The following is a 12,058-nucleotide window of genomic DNA, read 5'->3' as shown; positions in this document are numbered from 1 at the left end:
TTTAATGCAAGCCATCGTATACTTGCAGATATAACTGGTGTATCAAAATCTACTATAGCGTGTCTCCTGCAACAAGAAAATCGACTGCATAAGGAATGGACATTGCAGAGGAAAATTCCAGGAACATCTAGAAAGACAGCGGGGTGAAAAGCATTCAGAACTATTAGGTTTTCTAGTAGTTAGTGGATTAGGTATGGATATAAGGGGCTCAGCTTTGAATCTGAAGTCGGAGGAAATCCCTGAAAAAGGGGCCCCCAACGCTTTTAAAATAATTGGTGGTTGGTTGTCTCGATAAAAAGCGAGATGTAATATCAAATTTTAAAAAGTGAATAGTGAAAAGGGCTGTGAGGGTTAATGCAAGCGCGGAGCAGTGGCAAAGAGCTAAAGCCCTACTTTTTTTTAATTATCATCTGCACATAATTTTTTTTTTTTTTTTTTTTTTTTTTAAAGAATTTATGTGCAGATGATATTTACAACACTGGTGAAACCGGCCGGTACGTTAGATAAGTTCACCATATTGTAAGCAGAGTGCACTATCAGGATATAAAAGGGCAGCGTAACTGTTCACTGTTCGATTACTAATATCAATTGTAAGAAAAAATGCTAAGCTTCGATGCTTTAAGGGATTAAGAATAGAGGATGCCAATAATGCTCGGATGGCTTCTGAATTTTTTTCGAAATTAGCTTACAAGCTGATACGTAAAATCACAACGCAAGCAAAAGATAATTTTGTTGCTTCTCGATCATTGTGCTGCTGCCTACTTTCATTTAGAAAAAGGTTGAAATTTCTTTCTCCTAAGTCCTTCTTTAATCCTTAGTGCAACCAATGAACATGGGAGTAATAAAAACTTAAAGAAAATAGTCTAACTGCCTACAGGAATCCGTCAAATAAACCCTGTTATTAAGTCAAAAGCCAGAGGGATCAGTACATAAACTTCCATTTTTAAAGTAATATAGTTTGTCTCTGACAATTGGCGAATGGGGTTAAAAAGCAACGCAATTCTGAGCTGTTTCACTCTTTCCGTTTAAAATCTTTGGAGTACCTGAAATTTTGAGTAGGAAGGAAAATAACTGCAAGTGCCTGTCATAAATAATGAAGAATTTTCTATGGCAAAGTGACAATTTACCATGTTAAGATTGTAGAGACATTAGATTGATACGGGAGACGTGAGAAATGAGCTATGTCCTCGCCGGGACTCGAACCTTGAACCTTTCGAATACACGCTGAGTGTGCTCACCATTACACCATGAAAGCATGCTAAGAAGGCGGGAGAAATGCCGTATAAGATGAAAATGAAAATTTCGAGGACGCAGCTTTTAAGCTCATTAAATCATCCAAACTTCAAAAATTTGACGAAGTGATGACGAGAAAGAAGACAGACGTACTTATGCATGTGACTGAACGTGAGGCAAAAAAAGGTAGGTTACAGCGTTATTTTTGCATAAAATGCAGAATGTTAATGAAGGAAACTCTGCATTCTGCAGTGAACATAGTGATAGTGACGGAGGACGTGGCCACCACCCCTTTACTATTAAGTTAATTAGCATATAGGGCCACGTCCGCCCTTATACAGAGTAAAGCCAGAGAGGCCACATGGGAGGCTTGCACAAGACGCCCAAACCCAACGCCTGGACCATCCGGTTGGCAGTTCCGCGAACCAAATGCCACCGGATAGACACCCGTCCAAAGTGCCCGGGTCCAGTGATTTTGAATCTTCAAGAATAGCATTGTACATGGCTAAACAAGGGCAGATATACATTAGTAGTTATTTACATGCTTCTGTTAATACATATTTGCTGACATGCAATCCAGCACTGTTACATACATATACTTTCTAAATACCTACATGACATTACCTTAATTTGCTTTGGAATAATAAGACAGAGCTAGTATATACACCTAGCACAATAATAATAATAATAATAATAATAATAATAATAATAATAACATACATTAGGACACGCTTGCACACACTATATACACACATCGCAGACATACCTAGATTACTTATGCTTGAATGATACTGATTTACATTGAAATTTGCTGACATACTGACCAGTTATATTTGCACATGACATAAGTCTGGACCCATGTCCATTAGCTTATCAATTATATGAGTAATTTTGTTGGTTTGGTGTCGCTGCTTGACCATAAATCTGTTGAAATCTGCAGTGAACATACAGGATGTTTTAACATAGCGGTTACAAACTTTCAGGAAAGATAGAACACATCTATCTTTCCTGAGAGATAGAGTACATCTCTGGCCCAGTAATGACAAAAACAAAATACTGTAGAAACATTAGGCCATTTCGAAGCAGGAGACATGAAAAATGAGCAATGCCTTCACCGGGACTCCCTTTTAAAGTGCGACTGGGGATTAGGGGACGCAATCTCTAAATCCTGGTGGTGAAGAATCATCATCCATCACCTTTCTGTTCGGGTGCCACTGTAGAGACATTAGGTTATTTTAAAGAAAGAAACATGAAAAATAGGCAATGTCCTCGCCGGGAATCAAACCTGGACCTCTCGAATACATGCCCAGTGTGCTAACTGTTACACCACGAAGGCATGCAGAAAGGAGGGAGAAAATACAGAAAGAAAGGACAGCAACGGAGCGAGAAAACATATTTATTATGCCTAGAACAGCAGAAACTAAGAAATAAGAACAAAAAAGACAACGGTCGCTATCAAGAAGGTGTTCGAAATTACGAGCCCTGGACCAAGATACAGGTCTCATATTTCCGGCGCTTGGAAGATCTGATGTTCTGGAAAATACCGAAGATATCACAATGCGTGTAACAAGTTCCTCAGCACTGTTAACGGGGATTCCGCACACCAAAGTTTTGACGTACCCCCAGAGAATATAGCCAGTGCAAGTGAGATCTGGCTATCTTGCTGGCCAATCCACCCGACCATTCCTATAACCACGCCAGAAAAAGCGTTTCCGACTATGTATTGAAATGCTAAATGCTGCCATACATTTTTTTTTTTTTTTTTTTTTTTTTTTTTTCAATTTTTGATACTAGTGTTCAGTTTTCTCAATAAAATGACAACTTTTTTACTTCCTTGTACGAAGTAAAGGAAATATTGTAATCACGAAAAATTCCAGGTACCATATTTCAACGAAAACATCAATTTTGACGACTATCAAATGCAATTTAACGATGTTTTTGCTTGCTATCTGTACGTAAGGAGAGAATAAAGAACTCCTTTGCCCCAAACGAATTATAAAACAGATTTAAAATGGATGCAGAAGAGTTTTTTCCGTGGCGTATGTACGTACATATGCATGTACTTCGCTTAACTCAAAAATGAATAGTCTCAGAACGTTGAAATTTGTATGTGGAACTGCTATAACATGTAGATGTTCACTTCCCTTTTTGGTCGCAATCGACGGTACCAAAAGTATATAAGTATACAGGTATATACATATATACCACTCTGTTACTCAGCCCCGTGAGCTCAGTTTTTTATTCTTATATGTTGGTAAATTTATATTTTTTGCTTTAAAAAAAAATTGATTGAATTGTGTTGTTCTTATTTTCCGGTTAAGGTTTTTATCCCTTTAGTTAACCAGCATGATATAATTGTACAAATATCAACAATTTAAAAGTTATTTAAGTGCGCCTAAGACTATTTTTTTTTTTTTTTTTTTTTTTTTTTTTTTTTTTTTGGTTTAAGCAGGCATATTTGTTTACATATGAAACTTAACAGAATAGTGGATTCATTGTCAATCTAGAGAAATTAAGCTTCGCAACAACAAAGACAACGTATTCTTTCATTATTGCCCATTAAATCGTGCTTAATCCATTCTAGAATTATCATTTAATTTATTAAATTATCCCATATATTGACTCAGCATAACGTCCACAACAAATTAAGTCAGTTTCTACGCTTTCATAGTCTTTTTGCCGAGTGGGACTAAAATAAAACTTTTAGTTTTGTGCACCAAAAAATCTGCCTTTTTGCCTGCTGGCCGAATTGCTTGTTTTTGCTCAGAAAATCTAATTTTAATTTGTAAAAATTGTATTTTAATTGTTTTAACTGTATTTGGTGTTTTATGTTTTTTCATATCTTTCAATTTTTAATAAAGATATTTTGAGTTTTATGTATTTTTTCCTTGCCGCGAAGTGAGAACTGAATTAATTGAACAAGAACTCTATCTCTAACGAAATTCAAGGAAATAAGTGTTTCGTATTAGCAGCAAATATTATCCCCAATCTGACTCGGACAGAGGAGAATGTTTACGAGTAGCGCATGCGCATTAGGTAAGTGGCGCTGAATCGCCTGTGAAAAACTGTTTCTTTTTTATTTGTTTAATTTCTTTTATACGTCGTTTTAGATTTATTATAGTATTTGAATAGAACATGTGGCAACGATTAGGTAATTCTTCAAGTGATATAATTTTTGTGCATTATGAGTTATAAAATGAATGAAATGTAATGCTGGTAAAAAATATAATTAATTTTAAAGAATGTATTTATTCTGTTGTAGTTTATGCGCTACCAACGAAATCGGATTCAATAAGTTTAAATGAAATATATTTTAGAATTCCCAATAGTGCTCTCATATGTTTTTAATATTCTATATATTATTTTTACTTGCCATATTGTTTCTTTAAAAATAATACGTAGCGATAATATTGGTGGCAGCATTCTTTTATTTGAAAAATAATTCGAAACAAAAGTGAAATGAACACAGAATTTAGGATTGAAGCTAATATATTTAATCGCCTCAGAACGAGAGCTCGCCTTCATAATGCGTTTATTCCCTCTGCATTTAGCATAATTTCAAGAACTCATTTAATGCTTATAAATGTAACTTACTGTTCTCAGTCACATAACTACTGAGAAGTAAGTTTTGGATTATTTCAGAATATATTTTTTTACGAAAGTTTGTTCAGAGCCTCAGGTAAAGTATCACTTCCAATTTAACAGTTTTAGTCAAAATCTAATAAGTTGTTCCCATGAATAAAAAAGTCTTAAATACTGCAATTTAAAAACTTTGGATTATATTTTAATATAAATTTTCATTAAAAACTATATGGGCTTCAAGTGCAGTACCATTTCTAGTTATAAATTAAAGACTGTTATGACTTCATGTAAAGTACCCATTCCGGTTGTGCAATTTTACCAAAAATCTAATCATCTCTTTATATGAATGTAGGATACTTAAAAGCGAAAAATTATATATTTTTAGAAATTTGACATTGAGTTGTCGTGGACACAAAAAATTGTCACGCACATGCAGACAGACAGATATCATTGTAAAAATAGTAAAAAGTGTTGTAAAGGACCTTAATTTTGGCTTATTCATTGAAAACTGACTATCGAATTTTTGGACAGGACATTACTTGCATTACCTATGTATATATGGAAAGGTGGGAGGTAAAAATATAAACAAAGTAACAAAATGCTCTTTATTTTATTTGGCCTAAAAAAGTCAAATAATGTGGACAATAGGAATTCCTAATTACTGTGCTCTTATAAGCACACAATGAAAAAACTTATTTACTGTTTTCTTTTAAAAATTTAGCTGCATCAGGAAAAATCCACAATAGCTTCGTGAATTATTCTAGCTATTAAGTTAATGTTTTTCTGCTCACAAAGTCTAATAATGGCAGAAGGAAAAAGGACCACTATTTAACTCGTTTCGTGTCAAATTCCTGTGAATGGCTGGCTACATGGGTGTTTTCATGACTTCCGCACATACAACATATTACGAGCTCGGTATTCTTTGAAAGTCCACCATGAAGGCATCCCTCTTTCGATAAATAGTTTTCTCGTACTTTGCGTAAAATAAAATTAACCAATCAATTAACACTGCTCACAGATGTTGCGAAGAAAAGTGTGAGAAGACAGAAAGCAGATTTAAGGATAAATAAAATGGAATTTGTGATATTTATGATGCAAAACTTTCTAACAAACAACTTTAATCCCCCCCCACACTTATTCATTGCCTGTTCATGCTCAGACCACAGCTTTATGCGAATTATACAGTAAGCGACACAGTTTAAAGCTAAGATTTAATCTTAAATGGGATTCATTGGAACTTATTAGGGAATACTTAACTTTACCTTACTTCGAAAGCCATTGCCAGAATAGGAATTAGAGCTACCCATGGTGTGACAGAATTCGTCAAGGGTTAGAATGTCAGACAGCTTTCCGATACCATCCAAAATGTGTTGTAGATCTGCATAGGTTTTTTTTTTCTTGTTGCTGTGGTAATCATATCTTAATTTTAGTACACTAGTAAGCATCTGTATTACAAGGGAAGGAAAGGTAATGAAGTTTAATTTGTTTCTGGCTTTAGCTATATTTCCCCACAAGTGTGGCTGATAAAATTTACACTAGATTTTAAATTTATGCGTTATTTTGTGTGCTAGTAGCTTAAGTAATACGGTTCGCTTCAGCTGATGATGAATGGGGACATCTGGTCTTTACCAATGATTAACAGTGTAGAATCATTAGGTTTTTGTTGGAGGCCGGAGAGATGAAAAATTAGCAACCGCCTTCGCCGGGTACTGAACCACGGACCTCCGGAACACTGGCCCAGCGTGCTACCGTCACACCACGAAGGCACGCCAGGGAAGTGGGAGAAATACCTTATAACAGGTATTGTTTAACATTCGTCATTAACTAGATTTATTTTTTTAAAATTATAATAACAACATTTTATGCAATAACAAAGCTTTCATGTTTAAATACACATAATGACAACATAATAACAATTATTTTCATACTTCAATATCTGATTTAAATGAACAAATTTTGAAATATATGTACACGGAAGAGGAATGAAAAACTAAAATAAAACACAGTTGCATTGAAAAAGAAATTCATAAAGTCCATAGTTCATGGAGTCTATAAAGTTCAGTCAAACGTGGAGTTCATAATATTATGCCTTAAAACTCAAAAGAAGAAACTTAAACAAAAGAACTTAAAACTCAAAAGTTATTATCTGTAGGCATCTAAATGAAATTACAAAATTTTAAAAGAATAGAATAAAAACATTATTATATCGATATTTTTAAGCTGGTTGGAAAATATATTTTCCCAGTGCATAAAATATATTCCCAATTTTACCAATTTTAAGAATAAGATGTCTTTTTTTAATAAATAATTTGAAAGAAATTACATTAACTGCAGCGAATTCAATATATTATTTCGTTAAAAGGCATTCCATTGTATAATGATCTGGAGATCTTATATCCACACAGACACAATGACCAATATTGGTAAATCAATGTTTTTAGTAAAACATTATGAAAAGACCACGTAGTATATTCATAATAGACATTATGCATACACGTATCTTGATAGCCACACAGTTGAAAATTTGCGATTTGGATCAACTGTTGTGAGAACAAGCAGTTCCAAGTTGATTATAATGACTTAGAATTTATAAGTTAGGAATTTAAATAAAAGCAATCCTGAGAGCTAACAAATAAAGTGCGGGATAGAAGAGGTTACTTCGTAAAGTATATTTTAAGGAATACATTATTTTTATGTCAGTTCTTTCCTAAAACTTCTGTTTCTTCCATCAGCCTCAACAGACTGCAAATTATGTGAAATTAAAATAGCAAAGGTATATCAAATTTAGGGACTGAGTTTTGGCAACATACCATTTTCGTGAGCCGCCCACCTGTTCTCTCTTTAGTGAGTGTATTGCTTAATTCTGTGAGCATTAAAGTCTAGGATTTCAGACGTGTTATCTAGACATTAAGTATATTTTTTGCATTGTACATATTTTAGCATATGTCTTTCTAAGATCTCATAACTAGCTGTGGATAAAATGTTAAATTTTAATTCTATCTCCAAGACGTAATCTTAGTAAACGTTTAGTTACGATGTATACAATATCTGTGTCCTTAAAATTTAAAATTCTACGATAAATGAGACGTTGAGAATTCTTCCATAGCTCAAGGAAGATAGATTAGATTTAGTTTTAATAATTAATTAAGTTTAACCTTTTCAGCTTTATTCTCTGAAATGATACTGTAAGGATTATGTTAATTTTATTAACAGTTAAATTCTGAGTTAAACTTCCTTTCCCATCGCTTCTTAATTTCTACTTACCACTTCCGACGAGAACGTAATTTTAGAATCACGTTTGAATGCTAGTGAGGAAGAGCGGTATTTAACCGCGAAGTTCTGCTGTCTTAGGGAGAGAGATACCAGATATTCTGGCTAGCACGCGTCCGCCTTTTTAGGCTACTCTCTCGTAAGCTATTATTACGCTCGGCCGTATTTTAGGCCCTTGATAGCTTCGCAGTCAATTAGCGTTAAGGGGCAAACTCTGTTAGAATTTTGATAGCTTCGGCTATATCTCTTTGATTAAGATTAGTTTAGTTTAATTCTTAGTCTCTTAAGTTGAAGGCCGAGTTTCGGCTTTACTGTACTGCTCCAAGACAGAGTTCTGTTAAATCTTATTTGAATAATAAAGGGTCTTTTAACACATTCCAAGTTTATTTACTGTCTCATGAACTCAAGTGATTATTAGCTTACTTGTTCTCAAGATTCTTCACTTTCAATGTAACTTAGAATTACACAGTGGAGAATCCTACAATATTGTTACGAATTTGGTATTTAAAAAGCTAATGTTAGTTCAATTATAAATTAAATGCTTTCATTTCCCGCACAGTGCAGCGCGTGACGAATATTAAAAGAAGAAAGCTAAGCCGGAAAATTAAAAATACAAAAAGCACGTGCATTTAACATTAAATAAATAAATATGTCTTTTTGATTTCGAGAATGTACCAGAAAATTCTCGCACGCGGTTTAAAAATCTTATAAAAGGAGGAAAACCTCTCAGTATGTAGTTATCTGGGCCACTTTGTACAAGACTTATAGACACAAACTACAGGTCTTTCAGACAAATTGTTGACTCCCCATGGTTCGTATGTAACCTGAAGATACATAAAGAACTAAAAATAAGACCCATAGCTGATCAAATTCTCACCACGAGCCACAATTTCTATGCTAAAATAGAACTTTCTCAATACGAACATATCCGTCATCTGATAAATTATGATCCTACTATAGAAATTGCAGCAAAGTGCCCAAGAGGCATATTCCATAACAGCAAATGGTGAAATGTGTATATATTATACATAGTACTATTATCTTTATTTTATCTTCATTGTGTCATTTTACCAGTGTCTTTGAAACTTTATAGACTTATGGACATGATCCGTGTACCTGGATCTTCAAAGCACTGATCTTATATTTGTCATTTTCATAATCTTTTTATTATTATTTTATATCAGAGACTTCTTATTTTATATCAGAGACTTTGTAATATTGTGGACTTATGGACATGATCCGTGTACCTGGATCTTCAAAGTTCTGATTATTTATTGCTAGTGTAAAATGTGTTTCACTATTTGCCACTTCGCTCAAATACCGCCGTCCCTATATGTACATAGTGTATAGTTACAGTAACTCATGTGCCTCAGTGTTGTACAAGAACTTTAGTGTTTAATTTCTCAGACCAAGACTTCACTGAATTGTGATATCTACTATTTCAAGATGCATTGGGCTGTGGACAGTTCACGGGAGGGTTATTCCCACGTGACTACCACTGTCCAATCTGTGTTTTACAGAAAGGATGAATTTGAATATTTTGTTTAGCTAATCTGTTGCACTTAGTTGTGCCATTTGTCTTCATTTAGATCGCGATATTAGTTTAATTATTCCAATCTAGATAACCTGTTTCAAAACTTGATAATTATTAATATTTCCGATATTTCTCATTGTACGCGTAAGCTGGTGACCACCCACGTGACAGGCTCCTGCCAATCATCTCCCTCCACTCCACCTACATTTCACAAAATTTCACAAGTTTCGCCTAGTTGGCGCGGCGTAAATCGCCTTAATTAAAAACTTAAGTACCAACGCCTTAGGGCAATTTACCAACAGAGACGGTTAAAGTAGCGGTTGGCTACTAATTGCCGCCTAGCCATTGACTCGATTTCAGTTTGTAGTAGTAACTTAGTTTGTTGTTGTTTAGAAAACTGCTCTTGTTGATTGTAGCGAATTTTCGGATTAGCTTTCTTTAGCTGGTTTGAATTCTGCTGTTCTTTTGAACGTTTGAGTAGTTAAAAGATTACTACTGTGATATATTGTGATACTGCACGATAATTTGAGGAAATTTAAGCATATTTGTTGCGATAATAATAAATTTTGTTCATTTTTCATCGGACTTGTGCATTCATTTCGTAACGAACCCGTACGCACTCAACAATATATTAAAATAAGAAATAAAATATTAAAATTTAGTGAATATCTGTGTCTCACTTAATGAAAGACATCATCTGAAGTATAAAACAGTGATATCTCTGAAGACAATCGGCATTTTTTAGAACATAAACAAACATCGGTACTAAAATCACTTTAACCTAAAGCTACCACCTCAACAAAATACCTTCTGTATCATGGGCGGTCATAAGGAAAGGTTTAATATTATACAAATTTAGATTTAGGAACACGCTATTTTCTTTATAAAGCTTTTATCAAGTAATTTATTTAAATGAAACGTAAACAATACATTTTGAATGATAGCTTTTATATGCGCAATGAGCAGTGGCGTAGCGAAGGGGGTCAAGGGTGTGTATGATGCCCCGGGCGCCGCTCGCAGAGGGGCGCCAAAAAGGTAATTTGCCCCGGGGCACCAGTTATGGTCGCTACTCCACTGGCAATGAATTCCAGAAGGAAGTTCAGATGCAATTAACCTTCTCTAAGATATTCACTCACAGCTCTCGATAATTCGGATCCACTGTGGAGATGGTCGTCTTCGACACTTGGGCTTGAACTTAAGAGACTAAGAAATAAACTAAAACTAAGATTAACTAAAGAGATATAGCCGAAGCTATCAAGATTCTAATCGAGTTGACTCCTTAACTCTGACTATGAAGCTTATGAAGGGCCTGAATACGGCCGAACGTAATAACAGCTTTGAAAGAGAGTAGCCAAAAGGCAGACGCGCGCGAGTCAGAAATTCTGATTCTCTCTAACTCAGCAAGTAGAATTTCACGGTTAAATACCGCTCTTCCTCATTAAGCATTCAGACGTAATTCTAAAACTACATTCTGGCCGGAAGTAGTAAGTTGAAGTTAAGAATTTGATAGGAAATGAACTTAAAATTTAACTGCTAATAAAATTAACATAATTCTTACAACTTATAGAGGTAATACATTTTACAGGGAGATGGTCGCCACGAGGTAGTCAACAGGTTTTGTCCCATGCACCCCTTTCACCATTACTAGACGATCATTCTTCCCTTTTCTTTCCCAAACTCGAAAGATAAATGTACATTTATTTAAATTAAAATTATTTTTAATGTGTTTTATAAATTAAACAACAAAAATATATAAAATGTTGATAAATACCAAAAGGTGAATAAAGGTAGCTTTTTATATTTATAAATTAAAACTAAAAACTGAAGAGGTAAATAAAAGAATGACTGCATCCCACTAAATCTATGAAACTCCATCTCCGGGGCGGGGAATTCTCCCCCTGGTTGAGAATTCCTGTTGTATCAGATTAATGTATGGTTCACTCGTAAAACATTTTGCTCATTTGAAGTTAGGTCGATTAATTTGAATCAATTTTTACATGGAAATAAAGTGGCAGAATTGCTGGCCAGAAACAAAACAGACATAATTTCCTATAGCATGCAATTCAGTTTCATTGTGCGAATTGCGAAAACTATTATTAAAGCTCTAACAGCATTTAATATAGAAGTGACACTGGAAGGGATGCCTCCCGCTTTAAAGACTACTGCATATTGTCAAAGAACATTTAATGAGAGATATTAACAAGCGGAAGAACAACTAAAAGATCCTTAGACTGAATGACTCAGCAATTATTAACAGATTTTTTTATTTGTCTTTATTTCTATGTAAGGTATGCGAAGGACAATTTATGTGAGGTCGGAAATTTCGCAAACGCATAGTATCCGCATTCTAAAAGAGCTCAATTTTCTATACTAAGGCTATATATATTTTATTTTAATATGCAGATATCTTTAAAAATTCAGCTGAAATTATCTCCACTT

The sequence above is a fragment of the Stegodyphus dumicola genome, chromosome 5, assembly GCF_044657685.1.
Source record: "Stegodyphus dumicola isolate Sdum_Otavi_A_Nest chromosome 5, ASM4465768v1".
Taxonomy (NCBI): Eukaryota; Metazoa; Arthropoda; class Arachnida; order Araneae; family Eresidae; genus Stegodyphus; species Stegodyphus dumicola.
Note: the sequence above shows the minus strand (reverse complement) of the source record.